The sequence below is a fragment of the Pseudorca crassidens genome, chromosome 1 (assembly GCF_039906515.1).
Source record: "Pseudorca crassidens isolate mPseCra1 chromosome 1, mPseCra1.hap1, whole genome shotgun sequence".
Taxonomy (NCBI): domain Eukaryota; kingdom Metazoa; phylum Chordata; class Mammalia; order Artiodactyla; family Delphinidae; genus Pseudorca; species Pseudorca crassidens.
Window position 1 is genome coordinate 128,175,710 of NC_090296.1, and position 22,126 is coordinate 128,197,835.

Sequence of the window (22,126 nt, forward strand, 5' to 3'; positions counted from 1 at the left end):
ATGGCTCTCTTTTCAGGCCTGAAAGTTCCCTTGCATGTTTTTGCCAGTTTGACTGATGGTAAGCCCATGGGCCAGTCTCCAGATATTTGCTTCCTAGAGTATAAATCCACGTGACTTCACAGCCACATTGTCTGTGTGTTTATTGACAAGAATACAACCCCAATGTCTCGTCTGCTACCCATTGTTTTAAGAGACAATGAAGAACCAGTATGAATTTCTTCATTCTTTAATCATCCTATGTTGAATGAATCAACTATTGCATAATTAATGATTCTTTTTGTGCATTTAATGTATATTTCTCTTTAGATATGAAGGAATGTCAAACATAAGTCATTTACCTATAAAAATTTTATGTCTAATCATTTAATACTCTCCATTATTTTTCTTTTAGTTAAAGACTATTTAGTAAGATGACTTTTTGGACATTGTTTTTGACTCTACTTTTACCATCAGATCTTCCTGCATTCAATCTGGTCACTTGTACACCAAAATTAAAGCTTTCCATTCTGGGTAAGACTTTTCTGGAACTGTTTTATTTATATTTGTGAATAGTCATGTTTTGTGTTTATGATAAAAATTAGTTATTTCTTGAATAAACTCTTAATATCTGATCCTAATTAGCAGGAAGTTTCCAAATGTTTCAGTTTGATTTTAGTACTCTTCAGTTTTAAATTCTTTGGAATTTTGATACTAATTCATGGTGCTTTTTGTTCTCATTTTTTCTTTCTGCATGTCTGGTTAATAGGTGATATCCCAGTCTATGATGTTATGTGAGTGACAGCACCAATGTACAACGTGGTGGCTGTAAAGTTCCAAATAAAACATTGGACAAGTGAAAAGCAGGGCTCTCTGATAGTTTTATTCAATTGGGAAACATAAATATTATAATGGGTTTTCTTCTCATAAAAGACTGGCCTACTTTCCAAGATTCTTATGAGAATTTTTTTGTTTTTCTTCTGAATTTGCTTTAATTGAAACTTGAGAAGTTTTGTTATTCTATAGTGATATTTATTATAACCTAAAAATGCTTAGACATATTCATTCTTATTGTATATTTCCAGGGTGGTTATAGTGTTGTGATATGTTTTAATCACTGGCAAACTGCTCACAATTAAGAGACCCAGGCAATTGAGGCCTCAAGTTTGAGATTCATATATATGCTTTGCCTATGATATGTGATCTTGGATAAAATATATGCAAACTGACATCTCTTTTAATGTTTCTGACTTTTACATTGCTTTACTTCTTTCCTTAGAAAGGAAGTACCTGATGTGATTAATTATTGTTGTTCTTGATATTGCATCCTTGAAGATATGCAAGTCCAAGGACTTGTCAAATATCTATTTGTTTATGTCTGTGATTGATATATCTCTAGTCTACAACAGAAGTATTTTGGACTTTTTAGAGTAAGAAAAATATTCTTTGTGTAGAAATTATAGAATAGTCCACATGAACAATACATACATGAGAGATATAGTTCTCATTCTTGACTACTGTTATTTTCAAATCGAATAATAATGAAAAAATGAAATCTCAATCTCCTGAAGTACCTGGTAGCTACCCAGGAATGTTGTAATAAATGTTCCAGTCTCCAGTTTACTCTGACACCAGGGCTTAAGGATACATATATCTGGTAAGAATTTTCAGGACAAAATGATTATATCTGTGGGTAGTTTTATAGTTCAAATCAATAAGAGCTTTTCTTTTTCCCCAGAGTTATTGAGGAATAATTGACAAATATAATTGAATATATTTCAGGTGTACAACATGATGGTTTGATACACTCTACATCATAATATAAATACCAAGATCCAGGCAATTAACACCTCCATCCCCCACCCCACAGTTAATTCACGTGTGTGTGTGTGTGTTGAAAATGCTTAAAATCTTCCCCCAAATTTCAAGTATGCAATACTGTATTCTTAACTATATTCACCATGCTGTATATTAAATCTATATACTAGATTAGATTAGTTACTAATCTAGTAACTAAAAGTTTGTACCCTTTGATCTAATCTTCCTAATTCCCCTTCTCCTCTATCCACTGGTATTCTATTCTCTGTGTCTATAAAATTGGCCTTTTAAAAGATTCTACATATAAGTGATACCATACTGTATTTTTGTATCTCTGTCTGGGTATTTTCATTTCACATACTGCCCTCCACGTTCATCCATGTAATAACAAATCACAGAATTTTCTTATTTTCTATGCATAATATTTCATTATTTTATATATGTATACATTTTCTTTTTCAATTCATCTATGAATGGATATTGTTTCCATATCTTGCCTGTTGTAAATAATGCTACAAAGAACATGGAAGTGCAGATATCTCTTTGAGATACTGATTTCATTTCCTTTGGCTATATACCCAGGAGTCAGTTTGCTGGATCATATAATCTTCTATTTTAAATTTGTTGAGAAAACTCCATACTGTTTTTCATAATGGTGATAACTCATTGTAGTTTTGATTTGTATTTCCCTAATGATTAATTATATTGAGCTTCTTTTGCATTTGTCTTCATTGGAAAAATATATATTCAGGTCTTTTGCCCATTTTTAATTGAATGATGATGATTGCTATTGAGTTGTACAAGTTCCTTATGTATTTGTGTATTCATCATTTATCACATACATGGTTTGAAAATATTTTCTCCCATTCTGTAGGTTGTCTTTTCAATTTACTAGTTGTTTCCTTTGCTGTGCAGAAGCTTTTCAATTTGATGTAGTCCTACTTGTTTAGTTTTACTTTTGTTGCCTGCACTTTTAGTATCATATCAAAAATTTATGGCCAAAACCAACATCAAGAACCATTTTACCCATGTTTTCTTCTAGGAATTTTATGGTTTCAGGTCTTATGTTTAAGTCTTTAATACATTTTGTGTTAACATTTGTGGGTGGTATAAGTTAGGGGTCCAGTTTCATGCTTTTGCGTGTGGTGATGGAGTTTTCCCAACACCCCTGGTTGAAGAGACGATTTTTCCATTGTGTATTCTTAGTTCCCTTGTTGAAGGTCTGTTGAATATATATCTGTGGGTTTATTTATGGGCTCACTATTCTATTCAATTGATCTATATATTTGTCTTTATGCTGGTAACATACTTTTTAAATTATTGTAGCTTTTATTTTATTTTTAAAATTTTATTTCATATTGAAGTATTTTTGATTTACCATGTTGTGTTAGTTTCAGGTGTACAGCAGAGTGATTTAGTTATACATATACTTATATCTATTATTTTTCACATTTTTTCCCATACAGATTATTACAGAGTATTGAGTAGTGTTCCCTGTGTTATACAGTAGGTCTTGTTGATTATCTATTTTATATATAGTAGTGAGTATATCTGTTAATCCCAAACTCCTAATTTATCCCTCCCCCCACATTTCCCCTTTGGTAACCATAAGTTTGTTTTCTAAGTCTGTGAACCTGTTTCTGTTTTGTAAATAAGTTCATTTTTATAATGTTTTAGATTCCATATGTAAGTGATAACATGTGATAATTTTTCTCTGTCTGACTTACTTTACTCAGTATGCTAATCTCTAGGTTCATCCATATTGCTGAAAGTGGCATTATTTCATACTTTTTTATGGCTGAGTAATATTCTATTGTGTGTGTGTGTGTATATATATATATATATATATATATATATATATATATATATATCTCACATCTTCTTTATCCATTCATCTGTCAATGGACATTTAGGTTGTTTCCATGTCTTGGGTATTGTAAATAGTGCTGCAATGAACATTGGGGTGTATGTATCTTTCCAGATTATGGATATATATTCTCTGGATATATGCTCAGTAGTGGGATTGTTGGATCATATGGTACCTCTACTTTTAATTTTTAAGGAACTTCCATACTAGTCTCCATAGTGGCCATACCAATTTATATTCCTACCAACAGTGTAGGAGGATTCCCGTTTCTCCACACCCTCTCTAGCATTTATTGTTAATAGACATTTTCATGAAGGCTTTTCTAACTGGTGTGAAGTGATACTTCACTGTAGTTTTAATTTGTATTTCTGTAATAATTAGCAATGTTGAGCATTTTTTCACGTGCTTTTTGGCCATCTGTATGTCTTCTTTGGAGAAATGTTTATTTACATCTTCAGCCCATTTGTGTTATTGTGTTGTTTGTTTTTTTATATTGAGCTGCCTGAGCTGTTTGTATATTTTGGAAACTAAGCCCTTGTCAGTTGCATCATTCGCAAATATTTTCTCCCATTCTGTGGATGGTCTTTTCATTTTGTTTATGGTTTCCCTTGCTGTGAAAAAGCATTTATGCTTAAGTAGGTCTTAGTTGTTTATTTTTATTTTCATTACTCTAGGTGATGGGTCCCAAAAGATATTGCTGCAATTTATGTCAAAGAATGTTCTGCCTATATTTCCCTCTAAGAGTTTTATAATATCTTGTCATACATTTAGGTGTTTAATCCATTTTGAGTTTATTTTTGTGTATGGTGTTAGAGAATGTTCTGATTTCACTCTTTTACATGTAACTGTATGGCACCACTTATTGAAGAGGCTGGTTTTTCTCCATTGTATAGTCTTGCCTACTTTGGCATACATAAGTTGACCATAGGTGTATGGGTTTATTTCTGGGCTTTCTATCCTGTTCCATTGATTTATAAGTCTGTCTTTGTGCCAGTACCAAACTGTTTTGATTACTGTAGCCTTGTAGTATAGTCTGAAGTCAGGGAGGCTGATTCCTCCAGCTCCTTTTTTCTTTTTCAATATTGCTTTGGATATTTGAGTCTTTTATGTTTCCATACAAATTTTAAGATTTTTTTGTTCTAGATCTGGAAAAAATGTCATGGGTAATTTGATAAGGATTACACTGAATCTGTAAATTACCTTGGGTAGTATAGTCATTTTGACAATATTGATTCTTCCAATCCAAGAACATGGTATATCTTACCACCTGTATGTGTCATCTTCGATTTCTTTTATCAGCATCATATATTTTTCTGAATACAGGCCTTTTGCCTCCTTAGATAGGTTTATTCCTAGGTATTTTATTCTTTTTGATGCAGTGGTAAAGGGGATTGCTTCCTTAATTTCTCATCATTCCTTGCTAGTGTATAGAAATGCAACAGATTTCAGTGTGTTAATTTTGTATCCTGCAACTTTACTGAATTCATTGATGAGCACTAGTAGTTTTCTGCTAGCATCTTTAGGATTTTCTATGTATAGTGTCATGCATCTGTAAGCAGTGACAGATTTACTTCTTCTTTTCATTATTTCTTTTTCTTCTCTGATTGCCATGGCTATGACTTCCAAAACTATGTTGAATAAAATTGGTGAGAGTGGACATCCTTGTCTTGTTACTGATCTTACAGGAAATGCTTTCAGCTTTTCACCATTAAGTATGATGTTAGCTATGGGTTTGTCATATATGGCCTTTATTATGTTGAGGTAGGTTCCCTCTCTGCCCACTTTCTGGAGAGTTATTATCATAAATGAGTGTTGAACTTTGTCAAATTATATTTTTGCTTCTATTGAGATGATCATATTTTTTTTCCTTCAATTTGTTAATGTGGTGCATCACACTGATTGATGGATTGATCCCTTGATCATTATGTAGTGTCCTTCTTTTTCTCTTGTAACAGTCTTTATTTTAAAGTCTATTTTGTCTGATATGAGTATTGCTACTCCAGCTTTCTTTTGAAAGCTGTGGATTTGTGGATATTGAAAAATTCTTGAATGCCTTGGAAACATCCCATTTGATCATGGTGTATGATCCTTTATTATGTATTGTTGGATTTGGTTTGCTAGTATTTTTGTTGAGGATTTTTGCATCTATGTTCCTTGGTGATTTGGCCTATAATTTTCCTTTTTTGTGGTATCCTTGTCTGGCTTTTGTATCAGGGTGATGGTGGCCTCGTAGAATGAGCTTGGGAGTGTTCTTTCCTCTGCAAGTTTTTGGAAGAGTTTCAAAAGGTTAGATGTTAACTCTTCTGTAAAAGTTTGATAGAATTCGCCTGTGAAACTATCTGGTCCTGGATTTTTGTTTGTTGGAAGATTTTTCATCACAGTTTCAATTTCAGTACTTGTTATTGGTCTTTTAATATTTTCTATTTCTTCCTGATTCAGTCTTGGAAGGTTGTACTTTTCGAAGAATTTGTCTATTTCTTCTACGTTCTCCATTTTATTGGTGTATATTTGCTTGTAGTAGTCTCTTATGATCCTCTGTATTTCTGTAGTGTCAGGTGTAACTTCTCCTTTCTCCTTCCTAATTTTATTGATTTGAATCATCTCCCCCTTTTTCTTAATGAGTCTGGCTAAAGGTTTATCAATTTTGTTTATCTTCTCAAAGAACCAGATTTTAGTTTCATTGATCTTTGCTACTGTTTCCTTGGCTCTATTTCAATTATTTCTGCCTTGATCTTTATGATTTCTTTCCATCTACTAACTCTGAGTTTTGTTTGTTATTTTTTCTCTAGTTGCTTTAGGTGTAAGGTTACATAATTCATTTGGGATTTTTCTTGTTTCCTGAGGTTAGATCGTATTGCTATAAACTTCTCTGTTAGAAATGCTTTTCCCGTGTCCCATAAGTTTTGGATCGTGGTGTTTTCTTTTTTGTTTGCCTCTAAGTATTTTTTGATTTCCTCTTTGATTTCTTCAGTGATCCATTGGTTGTTTAGTAGCATTTTTTTTAGCCTCCACATATTTGTGTTTTTTACAGTTTTTTTTCTTGTACTTGATCTCTAATCTCATAGCATTGTGGGTGGAAAAGATACTTGATATGATTTCAATTTTCTTAAATTTACTGAGGTTCAAATTTTGGCCCAAGATATTATCTATCCTGGAGAATGTTCCATGTGCACTTGAAAAGAATGTGTTTTATGCTTGGATGGAATGCTCTATAAATATCAATTAAGTGTATAATGTGTCACTTAATGCCTATGTTTCCTTAATGCTTTTCTGTCTGGATGGTCTGTCCATTGATGTAAGGGGGGATGTTAAAGTCCCCCACTATTATTGTGTTACTGTCAATTTCTCTTTTTATGGCTGTTAGCATTTGTCTTATATATTGAGGTGCTCCTATGTTGGGTGCATATATATTTACAAATGTTATATATTCTTCTTGGATTGATCCCTTGGTCATTATATAGTGTCCTTCTTTGTCTCTTGTAACAGTCTTTAAGTCTATTTTATCTGATATGAGTATTGCTATGGCATCTTTCTTTTGATTTCCGTTTGCATGCAATAACTTTTTCCATTCCCTCACTTTCAGTCTGTATGTGTTCCTAGATCTGAAGTGGGTTTCTTGTAGACAGCATATATACAGGTTTTGTTCTTGTGTCCATTCAGCCAGTTTGTGTCTTTTGGTTGGAGCATTTAATCCATTTACATTTAAGACAATTACTGATATGTTTGTTCATGATGCCATTTTGTTTATTGTTTTGGATTTGTTTTTGTAGGGTTTTTTTCTTCTCTTCCTCTTTTGTTCCTTTCTCTTCTTTTTGATGACTACATTTAGTGTTGTATTTGTATTCCTTTTTCTTTAGTGTGTGTATCTATTGTAGTTTTTTGGTTTGTCATTACCACGAGGTTTTGATATAGCAGTCTATATATACAAAAGATTGTTTTAAGTTGCTGGTCTTTTAATTTTCAACACATTTTCAATATCCTGCATTTGTACACTCCTCATAATTGCTCATTTTGATATCATATTTGTATGTGGATGATTTCCTACCTTTACTTTTTCTTTGCCTTTACCAGTGAGCTTTCCCATTTGTAATTATTTTGTTTCTAGTTGTGACCTTTTCTTTTCCACCTAGAGAACTTCCTTTAGCATTTGTTGTAAAGCTGGTTTGCTGGTGCTGAATTCTCTTGGCATTTGCTTGTCTGTAAATCTTTTGATTTCTCTGTTGAATCTGAATGAGGGCCTTGATGGTAGAGTATTATTTGTTGTAGGTTTTTCCCTTTTATCACTTGAAATATATCATGCCACTCCCTTCTGGCCTGCAGAGTTTCTGCTAAAATGTCAGCTAATAACCTTATGGGAATTCCCTTATATGTTATTTGTTGTTTTTCCCTTGTTACTTTTAATATCTTCTCTTTGTGTTTATTTTTTTTCAGTTTGATTAATATGTGTCTCCACATGTTCCTCCTTGGGTTTATCCTGCCTGGGACTCTCTGCATTTGCTGGAATTGGGTGATTGTTTTCTTTCCCTTGTTAGGGAAATTTTCAGCTATTTTCTCTTCAAGTATTTTCTCAGGCCCTTTCTCTCTCTCTTCTCCTTCTGGGACCCATATAATGTGAATGTTGGTGCATTTAATGTTGTCCCAGAGACCTCTTAAACTGTCCTTATTTCTTTTTGTTCTTTTTTCTTTATTCTGTTCTGCAGAAGTGATTTCCACCTTTCTGTCTTCCAGCTCATTTATCTGTTCTTCTGCCTCACTTATTCTGCTATTGATTCCTTCTGGTGTATTTTTCATTTCAATTATTTTATTGTTCATCTCTATTTTTTCTTTATATGTTCTAGCTCTTCATTAAACATTTCTTGTATCTTCTCAGTCCATGCCTCTATTCTTTTTCTGATATCTTGGATCATCTTTATTATCATTAGTCTGAATCCTTTTTCAGGTACATTTCCTATCTCCCCTTCACTTAGTTGTTCCTCTGGAGTTTTATCTTGTTCCTTCATCTGGAACATATTCCTCTGCCATCTTATTTTGTCTAACTAATCAGCAGGCTGCAAGATTGTAGTTCCTCTTGCTTCTGGTGTCTGCCCCCTTGTGGATGAGGCTTGTTCAGGCTACCTGGTTAGAGGGACTGGTGCCTGCCCTCTGATGGGTGAAGCTGGGTTTTGTCTCTCTGGTGGACAGGGCCATGACAAGGTGTGTGTTTAGTGGTGGCTGTGGCCTCAGAAAGACTCTAAGTAGCTTATCTGCTAATGGGTGGAGTTGTGTTCTGGCCCTGTTGGTTGTTTGGCCTGAGGCATCCTAGCACTGGAGCCTAAGGGCTCTTGGGTGGGGTCACATCTTGATATCTAAATGGTCTCTAGAACAGCTCATGCCAATGAGTACTCCCCAGTACCTCCACCACCAGTGTCCTTGTCACCTTAGTGAGCCACAGTCACCTCAGGCCTCCTCAGGAGACCCTACAAGTCCAGCAGGTAGGTCTGGCCCAGGCTCCTCTGAAGTCACTCCTTTTTCCCCTGGTCCTGGTGTACACAAGAGTTTATGTGCACCCTCCAAGAGTGTAGTTTCTGTTTCCCCAAAACTTGTAGAATTTCTGCAATCGAGCCCCACTGGTCTCCAAAGCCAAATGCTGTGGGGGCTCCTCCACCCTATGCCAGACCCCAGACTAGGGAGCCTGACATGGGGCTCAGAACTCTCACTCTTGTGGGAGAACCTCTTCAGTATAATTATTTTCCAGTTTGTGGGTCACCCACTTGGTGGCTATGGGATTTGATTGTATCATGAATGTGCCTGTCCTACCATCTTGTTGTGGCTTCCTCTTCAGAAGTAGAATATCCTTTCTCTAGGTTCCAGGTTTTTTTGTCAATGGTTGTTCAGCAGTTTGTTGTGATTTTGGTGTTTTCATGAGAGTAGGTGAGATCAGGTCCTTCTACTCCACCATCAGCCTTGCATCCAGGCTGCTGGCTCCCTCAGGTCAGTTCAGCTCTCACCACATGAGACATCTGAAAGACTGAACTGGGCAGCTCAGCCCTTGAATAGCCATTCCACTCCTGTGAAGTTATTTTCTGAATAAGCATTCAGCAACCATGCTAGCTTCAGAGCAGTAAGTATAGTTGCCCCTCGGTGTTCACAGGGGATTTTTTCCAGGACCCATGAGGATAATAGAATCCTGGGATGCTCAAGTCCCTTACATAAAATGGTGTCACTGTAGCTTTTAATATATTTTATTTTTTATTGAAATACAATTGATGTATAATATTATATTAGTATCGGGTGTACTAACAGTCATTTGACATTTATTACATACATTATGAAATAATCACAATAAATCTAGTAACAATTTGTCCTCATATAAATTTATTACAATGTTATTGACCATATTCCTTATGCTATATACTACATTCCAGTGGTTTATTTAGTTTATAATTGAAAATTTATACCTCTTAATTCCCTTCACCTATTTTGCCCATCCCCCACCCATCATCCCTCTGGAAACCACCCATTTTTTTCTCTGTATCTGTGAGTCTGTTTTTATTTTGGTTTTTTGTTTGTATTGTTAATTGAGTCCAAAGATAATTGAGATCATATGGTATTTGTCTTTATCTATTTGACTTAATTCACTTAGCATAATGCCCTATAGGTCCATCCATGTTTTCATAAATGTCAAGATTTCATTCTTTTTATGGATGAATAATATTCCATTGCATACATATACCATATTGTTTTTATTCATTCACCTATCAATGGACACTTATACTGTTTCCACATCTTGGCTATATAAATAATGCTGCAATAAATATTGGACTACATCTATATTTTTTTGAATTAGAGGTTTTTTTTTCTTTATGTAAATACTCAGAAGTTAAATTGCTGGATTATATAACAGTTGTATTTTAAATATCTTGAGGAACCTCCATACTGTTTTCCATAGTGGCTGCCCCAATTTGCAATCCCACCAACAGTGCATGAGGGTTCACTTTTCTTTATTTTTTTCAATGATTTTTAAAAATAAATTTCTTTATTTTTTGGCTGCATTAGGTTTTTATTGCTGGGCACAGGCTTTCTCTAGTTACGGTGAGCATGGGCTACTCTTCACTGCAGTGTGCAGGCTTCTCATTGAATTGTCTTCTCTTGTTGCAGAGCACAAGCTCTAGGTGTGTGGGCTTCGGTAGTTGTGGCACACAGGCTCAGTAGTTGTGGCTCATGGGCTCTAGAGCACAGGCTCAGTAGTTGTGGTGCACGGACTTAGCTGCTCCACTGCATGTAGGATCTTCCCGGACCAGGTCTCAAACCCATGTCGCCTGTATTGGCAGGCAGATTCTTAACCACTGTGCCACCAGGGAAGTCCCAAGAGTTCATTTTTCACCACATACTCACCAATGCTTATTTGTTGTCATTTTGATTATTTAATGTCATTCTGATAGGTGTGAGGTGGTATCTCATGTTTTTAAATTGCATTTCCCTGATGTTTAGTAATGTTGAGCATCTTTTTATGTATCTGTTGTCCATCTGTATATCTTCTTCGGAAAAATGGCTGTTCAGGTCCTCTGCTCGTGTTTTAATTGGGTGGTTTCGTTTTTTGATGTTCAGTTGTATGAGTTTGTTACATACTTTTGATATTAACTTCTTATCAGATATATCATTTGAAAATATCTTCTACTATTTATTAGGCTGCCTTTTCATTGTGTTGATAGTTTTCTTCACTATGCAAAAGCTTTTAGTTTAATGTAGTCCCACCCACCCTTTTTTTTTTTTTTTTTTGGCTTTTTATACCTTGCCTGAGACAAATCCAAAAAAACATTGTTAAGAATGATGTCAAAGAATGTACTGTCTAGGTTTTCTTCTAGGATTTTTATGGTTTGTGCTTTTACATTTAAGTCTTTAATTAATTTTTTTATTTTTGTATATGATGTGAGGAAGTGGTCCATTTTTATTCTTTTGCATGTAACTGTCTGGTTTTCCAAAAAACATTTATTGAAGAGGCTCTCTTTTCCTCCACTGTATATTCTTTCTTCCTTTGTTGTAGATTAATTTATCATATAAGCATGGGCTTATTTCTGGGCTCTGTATTTTGTTCAGTTGACCTCTGTGTCTGTTTTTGTGCCAGTACCATACTGTTTTGATTACTGTAGCTTTGTATTATAGTTTGAAATTAGGTACCATGATACTTCTAGCTTTGTTCTTTTTCTAAAGATTGTTTTGGCTTTTTTTAAGGTTTAAATAAAATTTTAGAATTATTTCTTCTTGTTCTGTAAAAAATGCCATTGGTATTTTGATAGGGATTGAATTGAATCTAAGTTTGGCTTGGGTACTATGGTCATTTTAAAAATATTAATTCTTCCAATCTATAAGCAAGGAGTATATTTCCATTTATTTATGTCATCTTCAAGATTTTTCATCAATGTCTTATAGATTTTTTAGTACAAATCTTTTACTTCCATGGTTAGATTTATGCCTGGGTATGTTATTTTTTTGATGCAATTGTAAATGACTGTTTTCATAATTTCTCTTTCTGATAGCTTGTTATCAGTGTATATAAATACAACAGATTTGTGTGTGTGAATTTTATATCCTTCAACTTTATTGAAGTCATAGAAGAGTTCTAGTAGTTGTTTGGTGGAATCTTTAGGACTTTTTTTTTCTGTATGCAGGCCTCTCACTGTTGTGGTCTCTCCCATTGCAGAGCACAGGCTCCGGACGTGCAGGCTCAGAGGCCATGGCTCATGGGCCCAGCCGCTCCGCGGCATGTGGGATCTTCCCGGACCGGGGCACGAACCTGCATCCCCTGCATCGGCAGGTGGACTCCCAACCACTGCGCCACCAGGGAAGCCCCCTAGGATTTTTTATATATAGTATCCTGTCATCTACAAACAGTGACAGATTTACTTCTTCCCAATTTAATTTCCTTTTTTTCTTTTTGTCTGATTGCTGTGGCTAGATATTCCAATACTATGCTAAATAGAAGTGGTAAGAATGGGCATCCCTGCCTTGCTCCTTATCTTAGAGATGATGATTTTAATTTTTCACCATTGAATAAGATGTTGGCTGTGGGTTTGTCATAAATGGCCTTTATTATGTTATGTTCCCTCTATACCTAATTTGTTGGTATTTTATATTAAATAGATGTTGAGTTTTGTCAAAAGCTTTCTCTGTATCTATTGAGAAGGTCATATGATTTTTATTCCTCAATTTGATAATGAGGAGTATCACATTGATTGATTTGTTAATATTGAACCATCCTTGCATCCCTGGGATAAATCCCACTTGATTATGGTCAAGTGTGATCCTTTTGGTGTATTGTTGAAATCAGTTTGCTAATATATTTTTGGGAATTTTTACATCTATGTTCATCAGTTATATTGACCTATAATTTTCCTTTTTTTATATTGTCTTTGTCTGATTTTGGTATCAAGGTGATGCTGGCCTTGTAGAATGGGTTTGAAAACGTACTTTCCTCTTCAATTTTTTGAAATAGTTTGAGAAGGATGAGCATTAACTATTCTTTAAATGTTTAGTAGAATTCACCTGTGAAGCCATCTAGTCCTTGACTGTTGTTTGTTAGGAGTTTTAATATTAATGATTCAATTTTATTACTGGTAATTGGGTGTTTATACTTTCTATTTTTTCCTGACTCAATCTTGGCAGATTGTATGTTTTTAGGAATTTATTCATTTCTTCTAGGTTTTCCATTTTATTGGTGTATAGTTGTTCATAGTAATCTCTATGACCTTTTGTATTTCTGTGGTGCTGATTGTAACTTTTCATTTTTATTACTGATTTTATTTATTTGGGTCTGCTCTCTTTCTTTCTTGATGATTCTTTGTCTCATTGAATTTTCTATTGTTTCTTAGTCTCTATGTTTTTTAATTTCTGCTCTTATGTTATTTCTTTTAATAACTTTTGGGTTTGTTTGCTCTTTTTCTAGTTCCTTTAGGTGTAAGGTTATTCTCTGAGATTTTTTGTTGGTTTTCTAAAGTAAGTTTGTATAGCCTACTATAAACTTCCCTCTTAGAACTGCTTTTGCTGCAAAGATTTTGGAAAATTGTTTTTATGTTTTCATTTGTCTCCAGGTATATTTTTAGTACCTCTTTGGCTATTTAGTAGCATATTGTTTAGACTCCATGTTTTTGAATTTTTGCTATTTTTTTCTTGTAATTGATTACTTGTGTCATATCACTGTGGTTGCAAAAAATGCTTGATCTGATTTCAATTTTCTTAAATTTATTGAGACTTGTTTTGTGGCCTAGCATGTGATCTATCCTGCAGAATGTTCCATGTGCATTTGAAAATAATGTTTATTCTGTTGCTTTTTTATGGAATGTTCTACATATATCTATTAAGGCCACCTGATATAATGTTTCATTTAAGCTTAGTGTTTCCTTATTGATTTTCTGTATGGTTGATCTGTCCATTGAGGTAAGTGTGGTGTTAAAGTCCTGTACTATTATTATGTTACTGTCAGTTTCTTTCTTTATGTTCGTTAATATATGCTTTATGTATTTAGATGGTCCTATGTCGTGTGCATAGATATTTTCAATTGTTATATCTTATTACTAGGTTGATCACTTAATCATTATATAATGTCCTTCTTTGTTTCTTGTTACAGTATTTGTTTTATTGTCTATTTTGCCTGATACAAGTATTGCTACTCCAGATTTCTTTTGTTTCCATTTGCATTGAATACATTTTTTCATTCCTCATTTTCAGTCTGTGTGTATCTTTAGATGTGAAATGAGTCTCTTGTAGGCAGCATATATATGGGTCTTTTTTTGTATCTACTCAGTGCCATTCTATGTCTTTTGCATGGAACATTCAGTCTATTACAATTAAAGTAATTATTGATAGTTATGTACTTATTGCCACTTTGTTAATTGTTTCCTGGTTGTTTTGTGGGGGTTTTTTTATCCTATGATTTCTATATGAACACATATATTCTGTGGCTAGGGAGTACAGATCTATTGGATAAAAGGAGTATCATATTTTATACTTTGCATACTTTAATAATCTTTTAAGTGATATTACCCAAGTTCACAGTTAACTACTCTTTCTTTGTTTCTATCATACTGGATAAATATATCAGCATTGAAAATTGCCCCAGTGCAATATCACTTCATGTATCATTCTAGACAGAAGAATACTGGGAAGCTTCCCGAGTTGCCATTATAACCAGTGTTACTAAAATCAAGTCAAATGTCTACCTGTGCCATTTTCCACTACAAGTTGGATGAAAGTGGTAAATTGTCAAGAGCATTAGTGTGTGTAAGGAACGCTTATTTGTTGGTAGTTGTCCTGTCTGGATCAAGGATGAGCATAAGTATCAAGGTTACTGAGATCCTGCTGAGTGGCCTTCTAATAAGACAACACTCTCAGAACTGGCTTAATTTTTAACCTCCTCAATAATAGCACAATACTCTTACCATGTGTCTTGCATTTTTAAGTCAGAGGTACTTTTACATCATAAGATATTTATAAAGTCTTTATTGGATGGAATACAACTTTAGAATTTTCCATTTGAGATAACTGCTGTGTCACTTATTTGCATAGTTCAGTACAGAGGATTATAGGCAATTTGCAAAAAGTAAAAAACTCAGAGAGGAAACAAGTGGATAAATGAAATGGCAATGGTGACAATGGATGAAGCAACTGTGATGTTTCTGGCAAGGAAAGCCTATATGATTAATTAAAATGGAACCAATGTTATGCTTTATTTTTAATTAATTTAATTCATTGTATGATCTGATCTATTTTCTTTGTGATATTTTGCTGCAGGTCAAAAACTAGAACAAGTTACTCTTCTTTCAAGTGAACAAGTTATTTTCAGGGAAGAAAAGTGAGCAGCTACTCTGGTACATTCAAAATTCTTATGTGTTTTATGACTAGTGATGTCAGTAGTCAATGTGAGATCGTTCAGAGACTCAAGGAAGAATATTTTTATGATAGATATATTTTTTCTTGTGAACGTCTCTACATAGTTCAAGGAATTCTCATTATTGTTTCTTCCCTTTTTAAAACGTTTTTAAAAAGTAACCTGAATAATTTTGGAGAGTCATTGCTGTAATTCCTTTTTTCACTATTTTGTATTGAATGACAATAATCTTGTAGTTAAATACAAGTGTGCTAAACATTGATATTTTTAATCTATATCTGGAACTTTCAGAACATAGATGCTTCTACTTATATTTGTACTGTAATTATACTACATATAACTTTGCTACACTAATTACTCTTCAAATTTTTAGTTGATTAAGTTTTTTCTGTGTTTTCCCAATGGATTTTATCTAATTTTATTAGAACAATCCAAGGTCACTTTTTTCCAGTTATATATATAAGAATTCCATTATTCAGGTACTAAATAGGATGTCTACTCTACCATGTACTGTTCTTTATTCATAGTGCAGTAGATAAGCCTGAAGGAAATAAGCCTGGCTGTGGAAATGCTTATTTGTTGGGAGGGTGCTTGTCTGGATCAATGATGAGCACAACTGTCTGAGGATGCTGAAGGACTCATTCCAGATGTCAATCTGAGGTCCATATGAATGCCCCTCTAATAAGACAAATAAGACTCTCAGAGCCTGGCTCTATTTGGTGACCCCTGAGTAACAACATAATGCCACTGTTAGCATGCTTTTTTCTTTCTCACAGAAAAGGGCATTAGTGTCCTATCTTATAAGGCAGTATGTACCTTTATGATCAGTGATCCATTTTGCTTTATTTTGGTCACTTTGAACAGAGTCATAAATATGACTATATATACATGTATATGGGAAATATGTTCTTGTGTAATGAATTAGAAAATGAAAAGGATTGAATTAAGAAGGGGACAAGCAACTGTGATGGGTACTGAAAGTCTCAGTAATGTTGAACTAAAAGAAGGAAACACTGCATGTGTACAGTAAATAATGGTAATGGTATCAAATTTTAGTTCTTTGTTATTTTTACTACTGAATATTTTCTAAGACTCTGCTTTTCTTTTTGTTATGTTTTGCTGAAATAGAAGGACTGGAATCAGGTCTTCCAATTCAGAGGACAGGGGTGAGTAGCTATTTGAAATTCATATTTCATATGCTCTGTGCCAGGTCCTGAGGTCTCTCTGTTTATCTTTTTAGAGGCTTATTTGAGAATATTTTGATGATGTGTCCTTTTTCTATTTGAGACCCTCACTAAGGTCACTTACATTATTGAATCTTTATAATTTCTTCTTTCATTTTAACTCTTTTCTGCTTTGATGGAAAAATGTAGAATTTTAGAGAATTTTTGGTAATTTCATAGTGGATCAAAAAATTATTGTAGTAAAATCGGAATCTTCCAAAATATTATCAGATTTTCCTCATCTGTTTTATTGTTGGGATTTCAGGACACAGGCTCAATTATTCATAGGCATTTGTGGTCATACTGCATTGCTTTTTTGTTTCTACTTTAATATTTGTGGATTGGCATAAATTAGTTGTTTCTCATTTTTGCAACATGGAAAGTTGTATGAGAAATTTTGTTAGATCTCTTTAAGACCATGAAGTTTTTATACAATAAACGTTGCCATATTCTTTTGAAACCCAAAATAGTTCAGTTTTCAATACTGTGTTGGGCTAAAAAGAAAAGGTATTATGTTAGAGATATCAAATGGAGAAATATGAAATATCATATATGGCATCATTATTTCTGAAAGTTGAAATATGCATCACTAAAAAGAGTGGTCTATATATTTCCTGGCAAGCTATGTTGAAGATTATGTGTTACCTGGTACTTTGAGATGAATGCCCTAAGGACAGGTAAACATTTTTCTTGACAAAGTTCTGTCACAGATTCTATCAAGAAGTACTTATGTTTATATTTATTATGTATTGTTTATTTATATTTATTCTATAGAACCATAGAAGATAATTCTAAAGAGTTGATAATAACTAAAAAAAATAGTCATAGATCAAAAAAGGAAATTGGTTTAGCCAGATATTGAAATGAACTCTAGAACCTTGATCATTAACAAGCTTTTGAGCAAGCATATGAATAGCAGGAAAAATGGGACATGTTTTTACTTTTAAAAATGTCTTCTCGCAAACGCTTTTTTGCATATTTGTTACTATTAGTAGATTCACAGAGCCATGAAGTCAGGGATACTGTCTCAATCCAAAGAGTATAACACTATATTGATGCATAATATATATTCAGTAAATTGCCCATATTATTACTCTACAATAGTACAGGATTCAGACACAGAAGAAGAATAGGACTGGCATAATAAAACCCTTCCTTATGACCAGCTCCAACCTCTTCTCCCCAAATGCTGCTCCTTCTGAAAAATGTACTTTATTTTTATGTTTTTTTTAAGTTTATAAAAATGAACTGTATAATTTTTTTCTCTTTATGACTACATCATTTGCACAAGATTCTTACTAATCAGATGAACATTTTATTTGAAACATCAAATTCATTGTTGTGTTAGTAATATGCTCTTCTTATTTTGTAAGTCTTTATTTTTTAGGTATTTTATTTTTAAAATAGCAGTATGTCTTTTAGATTAAGCATTTTGTGTTATCTCTAATTCTTGATTAATCTTGCCAGGAGGGTTTCAATCATACTAACTATTTCAAATTACTAATATTTGTTAATATTTCCGATTACCTGTCTGCTTTCTATTTTGGTGTTTTTCTGCCCTTAATCTCATTAATTTTTCTTTACTCTTCTGGAGCTTGATTCAGTCTCCTTGATCTAGCTCTTGTGATATATAATCTATTGATTTTCAGCCTTCTTCAATTCTCATATATTGCTTTTTACTCTAAACTTCCTTATAAGTCACAAGAGCACAAGTTTGGCATTCTTCATCCTTCTTATTCCTCACATAAATGTATTTTCTAATTTCATATTGATTTATTTTTGAATTATGGATTATTTAGAAGGACATTGTTTAATTTCCAAACAGCTGGACTTTTTCTATCGATTTTTATTACTGATTTCTAACTTGATTCCATATGATAAAAAATACTTTGAATATATTTTATTACTTTGGAATAATTTTGTATCTCTCTAATGGCCCAGAGGGTGGCATAATTTAGTGAATATTCCATTTTCACTGATTATTACATTAGCATGTAATTATATCATTGTGGATGCAGTATTCTATCTTGCCAGTTATTTCCATTTTGAAATTGCCACATCCATATCTGATGTGTATTTACTAACCTATGATCTGAAAATGAGTTAGTCATTGAAAGTCATGTAGGAGATTGTCATGGAAATAAGGCACCTGGGTTGTTTTTGGAATGCTTGTAATATTTGTATTACAACCTGTGTGTGTTGATTAGTTGCTGTGTTGTTTGGATGGCAAATTAATTAAGCTTTACAATTATACTGCATGCTCTTTTCTACACATATATTTTAGTAGAAAGTTTAAAATATCCCATCAAAATAGACCAAATGTTAGCTAATAAATTTCCTAGGAATATTGTCTACTAAATAATGTGTTATTTGGGGACTAACAATTGATGTCTTTAGGATAAGTCAAGAAGTTCTCTTTTAAACACAGATATTTCAGTAAATCAAACATTGCAGTAACGTTAAATACTCACAGCCATGCCATAACAGCCTTTCAATTCCAATCACTTGAATATTATTATTAATTTCAAAACAAAATTTGTATACTAAGGTTCAGATGTTCTGAAAAAGCTATTGTTTAGATAAATCATACAAGATTTTATTTATAATAATAAATTCTGATAATTAATTTAAGATGACAATGAGAGGGCAAAATTGATTACACTGTATTTAAAAGAGTGTTAACATGAAGAAATTACTCAGGATAGCTTCCTAGTAGGAATTTTTAAGATTCTGGTACTACGTGTGTTTCTTTCCAGATAACTTGAGAAGATTTATATTTGGTATATGGATTTTTCTTTTCATTTCTTTGTGCTGGCAACTCATGCTTGAGAATGAACAAATAAGAAAATAAATATAAAGCTATAAGTTATGGTGTCATGTTAAAGTAGTAGATTAATGACACAGAATACAAAGAATTTTAATCTAGTGGTAAATCTTGAAAATTATTATCATTTCATTGAAAGTCTAATAGCTACTGAAACACTCTTATTTTGCACCAACCACCCTATAAACATTGTGTGGTTTATTCAGATGAGAGCCTAGATGTATGTTTATGTATGTATGAGTGTGTTTGTGAACTTGACACAGAGAAATAAGAACATATGGTTGCCAGTGTGCTTTGTATATATAAGGTTAGGGTCATGTCGCCTCAAACTTACATATCAAACATGGCTTACCTAACTCTGGGGTGTGCCCACAAATCAAGCATTTCCAATAAACATAGGTTAAAGTCTCCTTGCCCTCAATATTCACAGGTTATCTTGTCAGTATTTTCTAAGTATACTATTTGTGTGAAGATAAATCCAAGGTCATTTCTCCAGGCCAGCTTTAGTTTTGTGGTAAACTTATTATTTACTTACAAAAAATGCTAATTAGATTGAGAGACTGTGGCAAAGTGGGCATGATTGAATAGAGATTGGAGTGTAAGTTAGTGACGCTCTTGGTTTGGCTAAGCAGGTCTAAGAAAAATGGAAAAGCATATATGGCAGGAAAGCTTAATATGATTCCATCTAGAGAGTTTGGCTAAATTTTTGCAGATTGGAAATATGGGTGTTGTCCCTAAATAGAAAAAGTAAAAGTTTTTAAAAAAGTATTACTGGAGAGAGAAAATTAATGAAAAAATTGTAAGTGCAGATCAAGTAAAAATATAGTTAGATCGAGTGATACAATCAGTAGATCAGCACTTGACAATAACAGTATTGTTCCAATGTGAACAAATATTGCTTAGGAGAGTGAGAAAAGATAAAGTTGCTAACAGCAAGCTTATATGGGATGTAGTTGTGGTGTTGATTGCTTTTTGCTCCAATAATCTAAGTGATAAATATTTAAAATTGATTTCTGCCACATTATTTATTCTGTTCTAATTTTTGCATGTGTCAACATTACCGTATTCCAAACTGTGCCATCCCCATAGAGAGAAGTGTTTCTGCAGAAGTTTATGCAGTTTCCAAATTGCTAGCTTCAATAAACTAAAGCTGAAACATTTACTAAAGCTGAAGCATTTATTGTCTTAATACAAATAATAACTCTGTAGGAATGTAACCCAGTTATAGAAATGCTAATTTGTCAAGAGCTACCTTACCAAGATCAATGGTAAGCATACTTGTCTGGGGATTCTAGATTATTTCCAGACATTAATCAGAGGTTCCAGCTGGATGTCTATTCATAGGAAGAGAACACTTTAAAAATTGGACCAATATGGTGACCTCCTCAGTAATTTACGATGCCTCTATGCACGTGCTTTTCCATTCTCTTATCAAATTGCACTGTCATAATACCTTCATTAGGCAGACTTCATGCTTAGAGTTTCACATTAAACAGAGTTCTGGTGTCATATATTTTAAACTATTTGTTGTTAACTGTGAACAAATATTGAAATAAAAGTTTAAATATAGAAACATATAAATAACTTAAAAAGTCATCGTGACTATAGATTATGAGTGTTATCAGTAATATTGGGAAATTATAAGGGAATATAGAACATTTAGATGTTACATAATGGCAATGAGACCAAATTTTATTTTATTATGATTATCATTTATGCATTTTCTCAATTAATATTTACTTTTTCTGACAATTTTTTTTTTTGCATAGAATTGCTACAACTAGTATCAGCACATAAGAGAATAGAAATAAGCAGCTCCGTCCATGTGCCTTTTGGAATTCTTCATATACTGGGAGGACCATAAATTGTGTCTTAATAAATTTAAAACAATTAAATTAATATAAACCATGTTAATTTAATTCCACAATGTGATGGAATTAGAAATCAATAAAGAATATCTCTTGAAAATCCTCCAAAGAATTAGAAATTGAAATTAGCATTTCTAACATATTCATTCGTCAAAGAAAATTATACAGCATTTTGAAATGGAAAAGATTAAAACATAACATGTCAAAATGGGTGGGATGCACCTAAAGCTGTATTTAGGGGGAAATTTATAGCACTAAAATGCCTATATTAGAAAAGAAGAAAGATCTCAAACCAATGACTTTATTTTCCACCTTAAGACATTTTAAATGAGCAAACTAAACCCAGAGAAAGAGAAAGAAAGGCAATCATACAAATAAGAGCAAAATCAATAAAATAGAAAATAAATATATTTATAAAGAAAAATAAATGAAATTGAAAACTGGTCAGTTGAGAAGAAGAATAACATTGACAAAATTATAGCCAGATTAAGGGGGGGTGGAAGACGCAAATACCATTATCTGAAAATGTGAGAAAGGGGTATCATTAGAGATTCTATGGATATTAAAATGTTAATAAGTGGAATTTATGAAAAACGTATGCCAATAAATTTGAAAAACCCGAGTTCATGTACCCAATGCACAGTGAGGACAAACAAATCAAAATATCAGAGCTTGGAGCCAAGAAAA

The 22,126-nt window shown here is 33.2% G+C and overlaps 1 long non-coding RNA gene and 2 other non-coding genes across 3 annotated transcripts; all 3 read left to right on the plus strand.

Moving 5' to 3' along the window:
• The first annotated feature begins 400 nt into the window (after nucleotides 1-400).
• LOC137201496 (uncharacterized) lies at nucleotides 401-16,952 on the plus strand. Its single transcript, XR_010932200.1, has 3 exons — nucleotides 401-510; nucleotides 15,428-15,504; nucleotides 16,653-16,952. It is a non-coding gene; the product is annotated as an uncharacterized lncRNA (long non-coding RNA).
• Nucleotides 16,122-16,188, plus strand: LOC137208135 (small nucleolar RNA SNORD109A). The gene has a single exon (XR_010935483.1). It is a non-coding gene; the product is annotated as a small nucleolar RNA SNORD109A (small nucleolar RNA).
• Nucleotides 16,953-20,830: 3,878 nt separating the features above from the next.
• Nucleotides 20,831-20,894, plus strand: LOC137208140 (small nucleolar RNA SNORD109A). Its single transcript, XR_010935493.1, has one exon. It is a non-coding gene; the product is annotated as a small nucleolar RNA SNORD109A (small nucleolar RNA).
• The last annotated feature ends 1,232 nt before the right edge of the window (nucleotides 20,895-22,126 follow it).